Source organism: Piliocolobus tephrosceles, chromosome 1 (assembly GCF_002776525.5).
Source record: "Piliocolobus tephrosceles isolate RC106 chromosome 1, ASM277652v3, whole genome shotgun sequence".
NCBI classification, from domain to species: Eukaryota; Metazoa; Chordata; class Mammalia; order Primates; family Cercopithecidae; genus Piliocolobus; species Piliocolobus tephrosceles.
Window position 1 is genome coordinate 17,859,572 of NC_045434.1, and position 14,012 is coordinate 17,873,583.

General features: G+C 40.8%; 1 long non-coding RNA gene across 1 annotated transcript; it reads left to right on the plus strand.

Annotated features, from left to right (window-relative positions):
* Nucleotides 1–7,076: 7,076 nt before the first annotated feature.
* LOC111526209 lies at nucleotides 7,077–10,049 on the plus strand. Its single transcript, XR_002726292.1, has 2 exons — nucleotides 7,077–7,298; nucleotides 9,872–10,049. It is a non-coding gene; the product is annotated as an uncharacterized LOC111526209 (long non-coding RNA).
* Nucleotides 10,050–14,012: the final 3,963 nt, after the last annotated feature.

Here is a 14,012-nt window from a genome sequence, read left to right on the forward strand (position 1 = left end):
TTCCTTTGTCCCTCACTGAGAACAGGGCCAAAGGGGTGCTGGACTGTGGGAGAGGCTAAGGTGTGTGCAGAGACCTTGAAGAGGAAGGACAGACAGGGCATCTTTCCCCGGTGTGTGCAAGGAGGTTCACAACAGCTGATGTTTAGATGGGAGCCTCGGACCTGCAAAAACAAAAGAAAGAAAAGCTCCCTATTGTTTATTCATCTAATAAGCTGAGAGAGACCCTAACGGTCATCAAATTCAATTCATAATTTTGAAAATAAGGCCTTGAGCCCACCTAGTGGTCTCTTGCCTTCCAGGCCAGTCTGGTGGCACCTGCTGTTTACCTCTTGTTCTCCTCAAAGGAAGGAAGCGCAGTGTCTACCTGTCTCTGAGGGGAGCCATCCATACACGGGGGAGTGACTTAGCATAGGGTTCTTTGGAAAGGAGATGCTCACTCGGGTTTTTTTGCTTATTTTTTGGTAAGTTAAGAGAACTTCGTTCTGGTACCTACCACTTTCACTAGGCAAAAATCATGTTTACATCTGGGTGAAGGAGAAAAGGATTCTTGCTTAGTTTCCTTTTTGTGTCTGCACTTAGGGAAAAGTTAGTAGATAAACTCTACCTATTTTTTTAAAATAAGACCAATTTAAGAGTGTCAAAGGATTCATGTTATTTAGTCAGGATTATTTGCTTTTACTCCTATACTTGTTCGACACTAGTATAGACTTATTCACCTTCACTTGGACATTTTATAATTCTAACCCAAGGGAAAGAACCCTTCTTTCATTTCTGTAATCCATTTCCTTCTTCACATGTCTTTTTATCTCTTTTTTTCAGAAAGTCACACGCTTGACTTGTAACACTTCATGCTACCTGAGAAGAAAGGAAAAGTCAATTTGTGCTTGACTCGCATAAGATCACTGAAATACCTGTTCACAAGATTAATAGCAGAGCATTATTTACCAACCTGTGCATCTCATTAAACATCATTTTCTTCTCTTTATGTTTCACAAAAACAAGCTCTGCAGGGATCTCTTTTGGCAATATTGCAATCTAGTTAGCCAAATCATCCTTTCTGCTGAAAATAACTAAAAAGTTTGAAAATCAGAGCTTTCTTAAAAGCACTGATGAGCTGGCAAGAAACTAAGAAACACACAGGGCAAAATCTGAGGGCAAGTGGGAACTGAGAGAAGCGAACAGAGTCAGCTTTTAGCCTGGGGACATTTGCCAAGCTTGATTCTGAGCTTCAGCTTTCGTTGCCTCTGGGAGCACCAGAGGCAGGAGGCAAAGCATGGGACAGCAAAAGTGGGACATCCTGGGAGACCCTCTTTCCTCAAATATGGTACCCTGAAGAACCCCACCCTTAGTATAGGCCTGGCGTGGAACCACATTGTAAACCAAAAGAAAATTCTAGGTCCCCCAACCGACTGAATGAACCCTCCACCCTTGGACAAGGGAATCCCAAAGAAACCTGAAAAACTAGTTCAGGCTATGGTGGGAAGAGAGGTCAGATGTGTTATACCCTTCCCTTTGGAATTTAGGCACAACTGACCAAAATTATCATTAAAATAGAGATCATAAGACGGACAGAACAGACTTTTTGTGGCAATAAGATACCAAATTCTGATCTGACTCTGGTATAGCAACACATGACAATAGGCCCTAAAGGAAATGAAAATATTTTGCCCCAAAGTATATTTCTTGCATATTTTGAAATGGTCTTGCCAAGCCTTCTTTTGTGGGGGAAATCTGCATTTTGTAGAGAAGCTCCTTCCCTTTCTAGGTCTTTTCCTGATCAAAAAGAGATTTAACTGAGAATCTGACACCTTTTCAGATCCAAAAGGAGACATTTACCACTTATTCTTTCTGAAACCTGCCACCTGGAGGCTTTATCTACATAACAAGAACCTTGACCTATACCACGCTCCTTGTCTTAACTCAAGCATTTCTTTCTGCTGACTTCAACTCTTTAGGCAGAGCTTAGCTCTTTCAACCAATTGCCAGTCAGAGAATCTTTGAATCCACCTATGACCTGTAAGTTCCCACTTCGAGATGTCCCACCTTTCTGGGCCAAACCAATGTATACCTTGAATGTATTAATTTATGTCTTTGTCTATAACTTCTGTCTCCCTAAAATGTATAAAACCAAGCTGTAACCAAACCACCTTGAGCATGTGTTCTCAGGACTTTTGGAGGCTGTTCTATAGGCCATGGTGACTCATATTTGACTCAGAATAAACCTCTTTAAATATTGTACAGAGTTTGGCTTTCGTTCCAGCAGCAATACCCACATCCCCCATTACCACACTGTAGCATTGCAAGGAAAATTGCCCAGTTCCCTGGTGCAGAACAGAGCTGGGAAAACCCACCTCTGCAAAGTTGTACCACACACACTTATGGGGCAGGGCAAACCCCAAAAGTGGGGCTCAGCTCAGGAAGCCACATGGGTCCTTGACTCCACGCAGGACGGAATTCAAAAGCAAGCTGACAAAGTGAAAGCAAGTTTATAAAGAAAGCAAAGGAATGAAAGTGTGGCTGCATTGTAGGCAGAGCAACCCACATAGGCTGCTGATTGGCTATTTTTTTTTGGTTACTTCTTGATGACTTAATAAAGCTGCAGTGGCTAATTCATGAGTTTTCCAGGGAAAGGGTGAGGATTTCCCAGAACTGAGGGTTCTTTTTTCTTTTAGAACATATGAGGTAATTTCTTTGCTTTGGTGTTCGTAAATTGTCAAGGCATTGGTGGGAGTGTCTGTTAGCATGCTAATATACTACAATTAATGTATCATGAGCAGTGAGGTCACTTTTGTCACCATCTTGGTTTTGGTGGGTTTTGGTTGGCTTCTTTTTTGCACCTTGTCTTATAAGCAGGGTCCTGTAAAACAAGTCCTGCTTAATTCCTGTCTCACTTGCAGCACAGATTCAAACTATCTAGTTAAAACAACAACAATAATAACAACACACTCAGGGTAAAAATTTAGCTTCAAGGGACACTGGACTAGTGATTTTTCCAGGCATCTGACAAAAGTAAGTATAAATCCTTTAGGAAAGAATCTGCCCTAATTTCAGACACCAAAGAATGTCCTCAAATAAATTTCCAAGGAAAACAAGTAGCTCACAGAAAAATATAATAAACATTTAAGGAAACAAGATACTGTGAGGTGAATAAGCATAAACAACAAACAATAGAAACTGACCTGCAAAGACCTTAGATACTGGAATTATCAGACACAGAATTAAAATTCTTTTAATGTTAAAAAAAACACAAACTTTAACGTCTAAAGAGATTTGAAAGAGAATGAAGTAGAACGTCTAGAAATAAATGTAATAATTGAAATAAAAATCTGCATCAGTGAATTTGTCGCCACCCATGTTAGACATGACTAAAGAGAGAATCGCTGAATAGGAGTATAGCTCTTGATTTACACAAAATACCTCATAGAAAGGGAAAGCCATGGAACATTTGAAAGCAAAGTTATGAAGCAAGTAATGTAGAATAATAAAGTTTAATGTGGGTGTAACAAATCTTTCAGAAGAGAAGAAAAGAAATAATAAGACAGACATAATATTTGATAAGATAATAGCTGAACATTTTCACAAGCTTTCAAAAGATAGAAATCCACATACAGTAAGTCTGAAAAGTACTTAGCATAGTGGAACTGCAGAATAACAATCATAAAGAGATCTGAAAAGGAATCAGAGAAAAGAGAGAGTGACTTCAAAGGAGCAGCAATACATTCAATAGGTCTCAACCGCAACAATAGAAGTGGGATGACAGCAGAGTTGTGTTTTCAAGTGTACTAAGAGAAAAGTGCACATACACACACATCCCTCCAGCTAAAATATGTTTTAAGAACATATTGTGATTCATAATAAAAAATGCATATTTTAGTCTTTTTCCCTATTTCCTGGCACAGAGCTCCTAAAGCCCTTGTAATTTCCTCAGCTATTAGGGGTGCTAGTAACATCCTTTGCTCTAATACTTGGTCTTTGACCCCAATTTCTGACACAGAACTCCTAATCCCTTGAAATTTCTTGGGTGATAAAAGCATCTTTTGTTTTAGTGAGGTGACTTCCAGTGGGCTCCTGGTTGGGGGCTGGTCACCAGAAGACCAAGCTGTGATTAGAAGCTTAGAAATGTCAGTTCCGCCCCCACCACCTCATCCTTTGGGATGGGAAGAGGATCTGGAGCTTAAGTTTGTAAGCAATCATTCATGAAGTCTTTATAAAAATCCCTGAACTATAGGTAATACAGAGCTTCTGGGTTGATGACTACATGCGTGTGTCAGTTGGGTGGCACACCCCAATTCTTTCAGACCCTGCCATATGTACTCCATCATCTGGCTGTTCATCTGTATCCCTTATAATAAACTGGTAAACACAGGTGTTTCCTAAGTTCTGTGAGCCAATTTAGCAAATAATTGACTGCAAGGAGGGGATCATGGGAAACTCCAATTTATAGCCAGTTGGTCAGGAGCATGAATGAATGGATGATACCACCTGGACTTTTGAGTAGCATCGGAAGTGGGGGTAATCTTGTAGGACTTTTAACTTGTGGGGTCTGACACTAATTCCAGGTAGATGGTATCAGAATGCAGTTGAATTTAGGACACTCACTTGGTATCCAGAGAATTGGTTGATGTGGAAAAAACAAAAACAAAAACAAAAACCCAAATACCTGGTCACAGAAGTGTTGGGTATGAGTTTAGAGGAAAAGAGTTTGTTTTTCCTATATTCAAGAGGTGAAGGCTAAATAAATACATTTTTAGACTACAAAATTTGATATCACTTTAGAGAATTAAGGGAAATTCTAAGGGATGTTCTTTAAGTAGAAGGAAGATGATATTAGACAGGAATTCAGAGATGCAAGGAATAAAGAAGAAAGAAAGTGAAATTATACAGGTAAATATATTTTAATGGCCCCATAAAACTATTGTTTTATAACAGCAATGTTTTTTAGGCTTTATAGAGACTACATAACCCATCCCACAATTGTGCAAGGAGCAATCTATGTAACAAATCCATATTCACGCACATAAATGCAGACACGTGTGCACACATATCCTAGTGGTTCTGCCTCCCTGATTGACTCTAACTGGTATGGTGGCTAGGCCAGCCTTTTTATTTCAGCCCCTATATTGGGCTCAAGAATATTGGGGAATGCAACTGCAGGTGAATGAGGTTATGTATGGGAGTTTAACATATCGAGGCACGGGCAGCCTGTGTGGGCCTGGGGCACAGTTTCCACCTTGAGTATAGTAGATGAAAACCTGTTAGAAAATTGCAAAATGCGTAAGAGTCAATTTGACTTAGATGGGTGTACAGTGAATCAAACTGCTCATAAACAAACCCTCTCTCCCAATCCACTGGAAGCATGGATTGGAAGACTATCTCGTGATCCCCACAACCAATAGTAATAACTAACACTGAGGCAGAGGCAGAGTACTAAGCCCTTTACATCCATTATCATGACCGATCTCCTAAATTACCCTGTGAGGGATTTCCTAATACTATATCCATTTCACTGATTAGGACACTAAGGTTTGGTTGAGTTAGATCATTAACTCACACAAAGCAGGGGTTAATGCATGCCCAGGCTGTCTGATGTCCAGGCCCATACTGCCTGCCTAGAATGTGTGTAAGACAGTCACGGGGCTGAGCAGATTGAGAATGTAGGCAATAGGACTTGACTGACTCCAGTGAGCCGTTTCATAGGAGCAGGGGGTGATAACCGCCCCCACCCTCTGCTTTTTTTTTTTTTTTTTAAGAGACAGGGATTCATTATGTTGCCCAGGCTGATCTCAAACTCCTGACCTCAAGCGATCCTCCCATTTCAGCCTCCTAAAGTAGCTAGGATTAGAGGTGTGAGCCACCATACTTGGCAAAGAGGTGATAAACCTTTTTACCTGTTTCTTCATGGTTTTATCTGCTGGTGCAAGTGGGGAAGAATGCCACATACCTAGTCACTGATATCTAATATTGATACAATATAATGCCTACTCTTATACCAGCACCATTTCCTCATGCTTTGGTACTCTCTGCCTATTTTGGGACAGGCCTATCCAGAAACAGCTGGTGAAGTTCTTAGGTTCTTTCACTTGAGCAGACCTGTGATAGGCACATCAACACCAAGGCCAGACACAGACCCAACTTGAGTCTAATCTCTTGCCAAGATACTGACCTCATTGGCACTGGATGGTCAGGTGTTGTTCCAAGAATGGCTTTTTAATCACTGTCCTTAGGGGAAGCATATGAGAACCAGGGAGAGATGTGGGCCTCTTTCTAAGACCTTACAACCAAGACATATATCTGTGTGAAATACAAGTTTGAATATGTTCTGACACCTTCGAATACTTATTTTGTTGTTTCTGATGAAATTAGCCCTAAATCATTGATTCCCCGACATTATTGCCTAACAGCCTCTTGCCTGGCACTCAAGGAATCTGGCAGAATTTTTCCTTTACATATTGAGTCACTGAAACCAAAACTTTTGCTTATCCTACTGTCTAGTAGTCATCAACACAGACTGTCTGCTAAGTGGAGTTGAACTATTTTACTACAAGGTAATGATGCCTTGAGTCACGTACCTTGTACAAGAAAAGAGTCTGAAGGAAAATCTTTTTATTATTATTGAACCTAGTTCAAAAGGTTTGACCTCATTAATCATTACCCAGACCAATTGCTTTTCTGTATTTTATATTTTAGGCTTATGTTTTTAGACCCAAACTTGGGGTTCTTCAGCCCCCCTTTTTTTCTGTATTCTCCTTTACTTCCTCTCAATTCAAATTATGGCTATGTGTTTCTTAGCTAGCTGAAGAATTATTATCTTTCGTGTGTCTGTTTTCCAGACTTATGTATAAGCATTCATTTACTAATTCATTCAGTCATTCATTAACTCATTCACTCAATAGCTATTACCGAATATCTTCTATGGCCAGACACTGGGACAGGATTAACGTAGACACAGTCTTTGCCCTCAAGAACCTCGTATGCCACTGCAGGGGACAGATCTGTAAGTCATGATAAGGCAGTGACAGAAGTTCTAAATGGAATGTATGTGTTGGTACTAACAACACAAAGAGAAAACTGTACCCAACTCTTCGAAGACATGTCGGCATGTGCCTTGCTGAAACAGGTGACATTTAAGTCAAATCTCGAAAAAGGAGCACGCTGAGGTTCATTTCATGACACCAGACTGCCTCTCAAGTGAGAATAGAATAAAAAATGTCCATCTGATTCTGAAACTGTAAAGATACTGATGACCTTCACAAGCGAGGTGGAGTGGAGCCAAGTGGGAGAGCTGAATAGCTGCAAAGGTGATGATCATGGGAAACCATTCACAACTACTGATTGGGAATGAAAGGAGAGAGATGGGTCATAGCTACTTATGAATGAGACAGGATTTTGGATTTCTTAAGTTGGGAGGTGGGAACGTTTTAGCAAAGGAAACAGTAGAAAGGAATAAAAAAAATACAATAACTTCATCTCTGGGAGAATCCTCTCTCAGTTTCTACAAAATTATTTATCTACTCTTCATCCTTTCTTTCTTTCTTTCTTTTTTTTTTTGAGACCAAGTTTCACTCTTGTCACCCAGGCTGGAGTACAATGGCACAATCTCAGCTCACTGCAACCTCCGCCTCATGGGTTCAAACGATTCCCCTGCCTCAGTCTCCCGAGTAGCTGGGATTACAGGTGCCCACCACCATGCCCAGCTAATTTTTGTATATTTAGTAGAGATAGGGTTTCACCATGTTGACCAGGCTGGTCTTGAACCTCTGACCTCAGGTGATCCATGCGCCTCAGTCTCCCAAAGTGCTGGGATTATAGGCGTGAGCCACCATGCCCAGCCCCATTCCTTCTTTTTGATCTTGTCGTTTCTCTTACTTGGTTCTATTATTTCATTTCGTTACCCTTCCTTGTTACCAGTTTGAAGATTATTATATGCGCTACGCTTTGCCACTGTCTTCTCAATATAAGTCTTAAGACCTAAAAACCCATGAATACATTACATTAAGTCAAGCTACATCCAAATCAAAGTACCCTAAGATTTACATATATTTGAGAAGTAAGCTCTTTATTTATGTAAGTATTCTAGCACCCTTAAGGAAGTAAAGTGCCAATGTGCCTGAAGAATCTTCGGGAGCCTGCCAGCCAACACTGATTCAGCTTCTACCATGAGGAAAACATGGACCAGAGGCTGTGAGAAGACCCCAAATGTGAAACAGTGTCCTAGGCTCCATCCTTGAGGGTCATGTAATATCCATCTTGCAAAGCTTGATGTTTCCTGCTAAAACAGGTTTATGGAAGACATTTAAACCTTAAAAAATTGAAAGATAAGAGTCCATTTAGTTGCATAACAAAATGTCAACTGAACACAGAAAATTATTATGCCCTTTGGCCATCTTAATTCCTGGGGGTCAGGGTATCTTTGGAAATTACCTCCACTTTCTGTCAAGGGCATTGTACAATAAAAATATAAGGATGGAAAGGAGAAATTTTGATTTTTTCCTGTGGTTCATAGATCAGTTACAGCTCCACATTTCAAAACGTCAGACCTGCTTTTACAAAGGCAATTTTGTTTGTAACTACATGAATAATACATAAACACACAGTTACTGGAAAATATTCTAATAATCAAGCCTATTGAATAAAATGTTATGAGTCCCCTTTGACACACACAGCAACCCTACTGTCTCCTCACTTTGGCATATACTTTTCTAGACCTTTTTCTAGACATTTTTGCACATGGATATGTGCAAATTTATTTACACATCTAATTTTAAATTTAAAAAAATATTTTGCATGGTAACATTATTAATCTGCAATTTGAGTTTTTTTCATTTAACAATATAGCTTGAAGAGCATAACAATCTCATATATTTTTTGTATTCACTGAATAATATAATCTGAACATGTTGTAATTGATTTATTTAGCCCACCATTAGTGGATATTTAGGTGGTTTCCAACTTTTTATTTTTATTTTTTGCTATCTAAAAACAGTGCTGAAATGAACATTCTTGGGCATGTACCCTTTTGAACATGTGCAAATATGTGTGTGGAATAGATTCCATTGTTCCTACTTTCCATCATATTCTTCTTTAAGGTGGTGCTCCCTCCCTCATCCTGCCCAGATTCCCTTGGATTCTGGCTGTGTCTGTGGCCATCCTCTGACTTCTATATGCTTTTTTCCTGATGGCCACACCTGTGGCTTTCTTGGGACTACAGTCCTGAGCCACTTTGCTTACACCAGCAGACAGCCAGAATTGCCTGGGAAATTAGGTTCCTTTGGGGTGGGCCTTAGCAGATGACAGGTGGGACAGGTTATGAAAACCCAGCTCTTTCCCTTGAGTTGGGACATACTTGGAGGTGTAATGTGCATTTCAAAGCTCCTCTGCACCATCAAGTTAAAGCTGGGATTTTGCCTAAAAGTACACTCTCCCATGACTTCTCTCCCCTTTCTGGCTGCCCCACTCATTCATCAGCACTTCCGTAACTCATCACTTGCATATGAATCCTTGACTCAAGGTCTGCTTCTCATGAATCCAACCAAGTCAGGAACCTCCCTGTATTGAACAAACTTAGTACAGATTTTCCTCCAGAGAAAGCACTGTCCTTAAAGATTGTCCCTGTCTCCCTTTTGGGAGTTATATTTGTTTTACCAACTGGGATGGTTAATTTTATCCATCCACTTGACTGGGCCACAGGATGCTCAGATAACTGTTTAAACATTATTTCTGGAAGAGGTTAGCATTTGATTTGGTGAACTGAAAAAAGCAGATGGCATCATCTAATCCATTGAGGGTCTCAACAGAACCAAAAGGTAGAAGCAGGTTGAACTAATTCTCCCTGACTGCTTGAGCTGGAACATCCATTTTCTCCTGCTTTCAGCTCTCCTGGTTCTCAGGCTTTTAGAATTGGAATGGAATCTACACCACCAGGTCTCTGGCTTTCAGGCCTTCAAACCACATGACTGGCTTTCCTGGGCCTCCAGCTTGCAGACAGCGGATCATGGGACTTCTCAGTCTCCATAATTGCACGAGTTAATATGTTATAAAAATCTCTTTTTGTATATCTTCCACTGGCGGTCCTTCTCTGTAGAACCCTGACTGTTACACCTACAGTTTAGAATGGAGTTGGATGGTCCTAAGGCTTCTTTAGCCCATTAAGAGCCTGTTGTTGTAGAGCCCTTGGGGAGTTGGGTAGGATGGTAGAAGGAAAGAGCAGACATCAAGTCTCTGGCGCCGTATCCAGGCAAGAGCCCTGCTGCTTATGTCCCTAAGCTGCTGGTCTTCTAACCTTCTACCTTTGGCTTCAATTAGAGGCAGATAGAGGGTCTGGACTACAAATGAGTTCTGGAGACAAAAAAGGGAGAGCCACTGGTCAGTGAGGCTAATGATAATAAAGCCCATTTACTTTCCTTTCCCTGGTTTGCAGGTGGAAGGCAGCCTCTGCTCAGTGTTAACTGGATCTTGAATGCAGGCCTGCCTGTCTAACCATCTGCAGTGTGACTTGGTTGCTGCTGTGAGGGAAGCTGCTCACTTTTTCTTGCTTTGCCTCGCTTCCCTGTGCCGTGCCTCTCCACATCCCCTAATAAGAACACGAAGGAGGTGTTTGCCTGCTGCTTTCTGCCAGCTCAGTGCTGCTGCAATAGAGCAGAAACTTGGACCCAGATCTTCCGTCCTCCATTATAACCCTCTCGGTAGTACTTACCATAACCCCTTGGTTGAAAGTAGAGCTGAAGAAACCCATTCTACACACACTTGCACATGTTCAACAGGGTATTTGCACAGGAATGTTCACTTCGGCATTGCTATGATCCTGAAGATGTGGCTGTACTTCTAGTTTTATGGCCAGGACCGATTATACAGCAATGTTTAGCCACCCATGATGATTACCAGATAGCAGATCGGGGCAGCTTACGACGGGCAGATGGGGTGGGGAAAGAAAGGAATGTATAAAACTGGCTCCAGGATAAAATCAGGGTCACACTGGTGAAGCTTGGAGAGATAACATAGCTGGCTTTCATCCCATTTCTATGACAACTTCCTACAAATTTCTGGAACGAATGCTGGAGAACACAGTAAAACTGAAGCTCCACCGGGATGGACTAAAAGATGGAGAGAGGATCATGATTATCACAGTGGGGAGTTCTTCCACACCGTCCTAAATTCTCATTTGACCTACAGATATTATCTTTAAAACTATTTGTTTAAGTTATTTAAAATTCACTTTTAGTAGCTAAGCTGTTTGTTTGTATAGTTACCTTCCCATTCTTTGTTTGTTACATTCCCATTCCCATTCTAGGATAGAACATGTCGTCCATGTGAAATTATAAACTTTAAAACCCTGGCAGCCCCTGATCATGTTGGTAACCCTGAGCAAGTCACTTAGGCTCTGTCCACCCCACTCGTTAGCTCCACCTATCTTCCTCCAAACTGTAACATGGAGTAACTATTATATCTTCAAAGCACAGATCTTTTGAAGATTATGCTGTTGCATCTGAAACTTGTGATGCCTACCAAACATGCCTAAAAGTTGTTAATTTCTTAGAAAGATTTGCAAGTTAAAACTAAAAAAGAATACCCATTAATACAAGACTGACTTTTTAGATTTGTATTTTATTTTTAGAAATGGGGTCTTGTTCTGTGGCCCAGTACAGAGTGCAGTGATGCAATCATGCAGCCTTAAACTCCTGCAGCTCACTGCAGCCTTAAACACCTGGGCTCCAGTGATCCTCCCATCTGAAGGCTGACTTTTTAATCATAGAAATGTTAAGAATGCACCTAAATATTTTAGTTTTTTTTTTTTCCTGAATCTACATATCTTCGGCTCACAAAAAAGTCCTTATGGCCAGGTGTGGTGGCTCACACCTGTAACCCCAGCACTTTGGGAGGCCGTAGGGGGCAGATCACCTGAGGTTGGGAGTTCGAGACCAGCCTGACCAACATGGAGAAACCCGTCTCTAATAAAAACACAAAACTAGCCGGGCATTGTGGCACATGCCTGTAATCCCCGCTACTTGGGAGGCTGCAGCAGGAGAATCGCTTGAACCCAGGAGGCGGAGGTTGCAGTAAGCCGAGATCACGCCATTGCACTCCAGCCTGGGCAACAAGAGCAAAACTCCACCTAAAAAAAAAGAAGAAGAAAAAAAGTCCTCACATAAAATCATTCAAAATGCCATATTCTGGCATTGCTTCCAAAGGTTTGAATGTCAAATAGATCAAAAGTGGGTTAAAATGTATTTAAAGAATGAGCTGTGTGATCTTGGGAAAGAACTTAGGACAGGTTGGCATATATTAAGAATATGAAGACATGGAATATAATAATGTATGAAGATACTCTCACATCTTTTCATCTATAGGCTCAATGACATCAGCAATATTAGCCTGCTTGCGTGGGTCAGATTGGAAGCACCTGTAAGTCTGTATTAAGCGCAGCTTTTAAAACTCTGGCATATCCGTGGATAAAACGCATGCTATAAATAACATCATTACATAGGTAAGTTGTATACTTTTTGCAATATTTAAATGATTCAAGTGAGTGACTTTGTAATGGAAAGCACCATTATGCAGAATTGTGCCTGGGGAAGGTAATTGCAGCAACATTGCTGTGGTCTGAAGGAGAATGAATGAGCACTCAACTGCGAACCTCCTTTTCCATCCTAGCACCCTCAGTGCCTTGATGTGGACAATGAAACTGTTGCTTTATTTTCTTGCACCAGTTCTAACATTTAGGAATTGTAACAACATCATCCCTTTATTTAAACAGATATTTGAAATCCAAATTATCTGAGTTTATGAATTTATTAATAATTATGATCCATGACAGTACTGAGGGAGCTCTTTTATTTAAGAAAACAAGTGGTCGTAGCTGGGCACAGTGGCTCACACCAGTAGTCCCAGCTACTTGGGAGGCTGAATATGGTAGGATCCTTTGAGCCCATGGGTTCGAGTCCAACCTGGGCAACATAGTGAGACTCTGTCTTTCTGAAAACATAAAAGAAACTCCATGGTGTGATATAAATATTTGATATCCCTTTTGATAACAGTTGTATTGTTATTTCCCTAAAGTCTAGTGAATCTGATTAAGAGCGATTTAAAGCAAATGTCAGCAAGAAAGGGGAAACCTAGGTGAACGCAATTATTACTGAAGACAGCGGCTCTGGCAAGGAAAAGGGTATCTGGTGATTCACATAAGCATGCAGTGAGGAAGGGAGCGAGGCATAAGACATGACCTTGGACATTTATACTCCATCGTGTAGAACATGCAGAGTAAATCAAGGGAATCTGAGTTATAAGCTGGAGTGGGAAATCTACTTATCACAGAGATTTGGAAGATATTGCTTAAAATGGAATCCAGAGATGGAGAAGCTTGTTCTACACAAAAGAAGCAGACAGTTAAGTAGCAAGGTTGGGTTCTATAGTACATCTGAATATCCACAAACCTGCCAGCAGAAATCTTGGTGGAGCATAGGGGTAAGGATTGAAGAAAAACTGATAAAAACAATGCCCTATGGACATATGCTATAGGCCACTCGATCTGTTAGAGGGAATAGGTAATAAAGTTCCAGCGCAAATATTTTCTAGCTCACCATCCTTAAGCTGAAGCTACAGTATCCAGAAAGCTCTAAAAGGTTTTTTTCATGAATTATTTGGCAGCAAAGTTTGACCTGATATGAAACTGTTTAGAGTCTTTTTTGTTGTTGGGGGTGCTTGTTTCTGTAACTTTTAATTAAACAAAGTGCACACACATGGGAGAAGACATTAGGAAATACAGATCAGAGTAGAAAATGAAAATCACCTATGGTTCTACTATGTAGTTATAAAAATGATTCATGCTTTGTTGTGTCTCCTGCCAGACTTTCATAGCTTCCCACCTACCTACTTACCTGCCCACCTACCTACTTACCTATACACCCATCTATTTACCTGCACACCTACCTATCCACACACCTGCCTACTCACCTGCCCACCTACCTATTTACCTACACACCTACCTACTTACCTGCACACCTACCTACTTATCCACA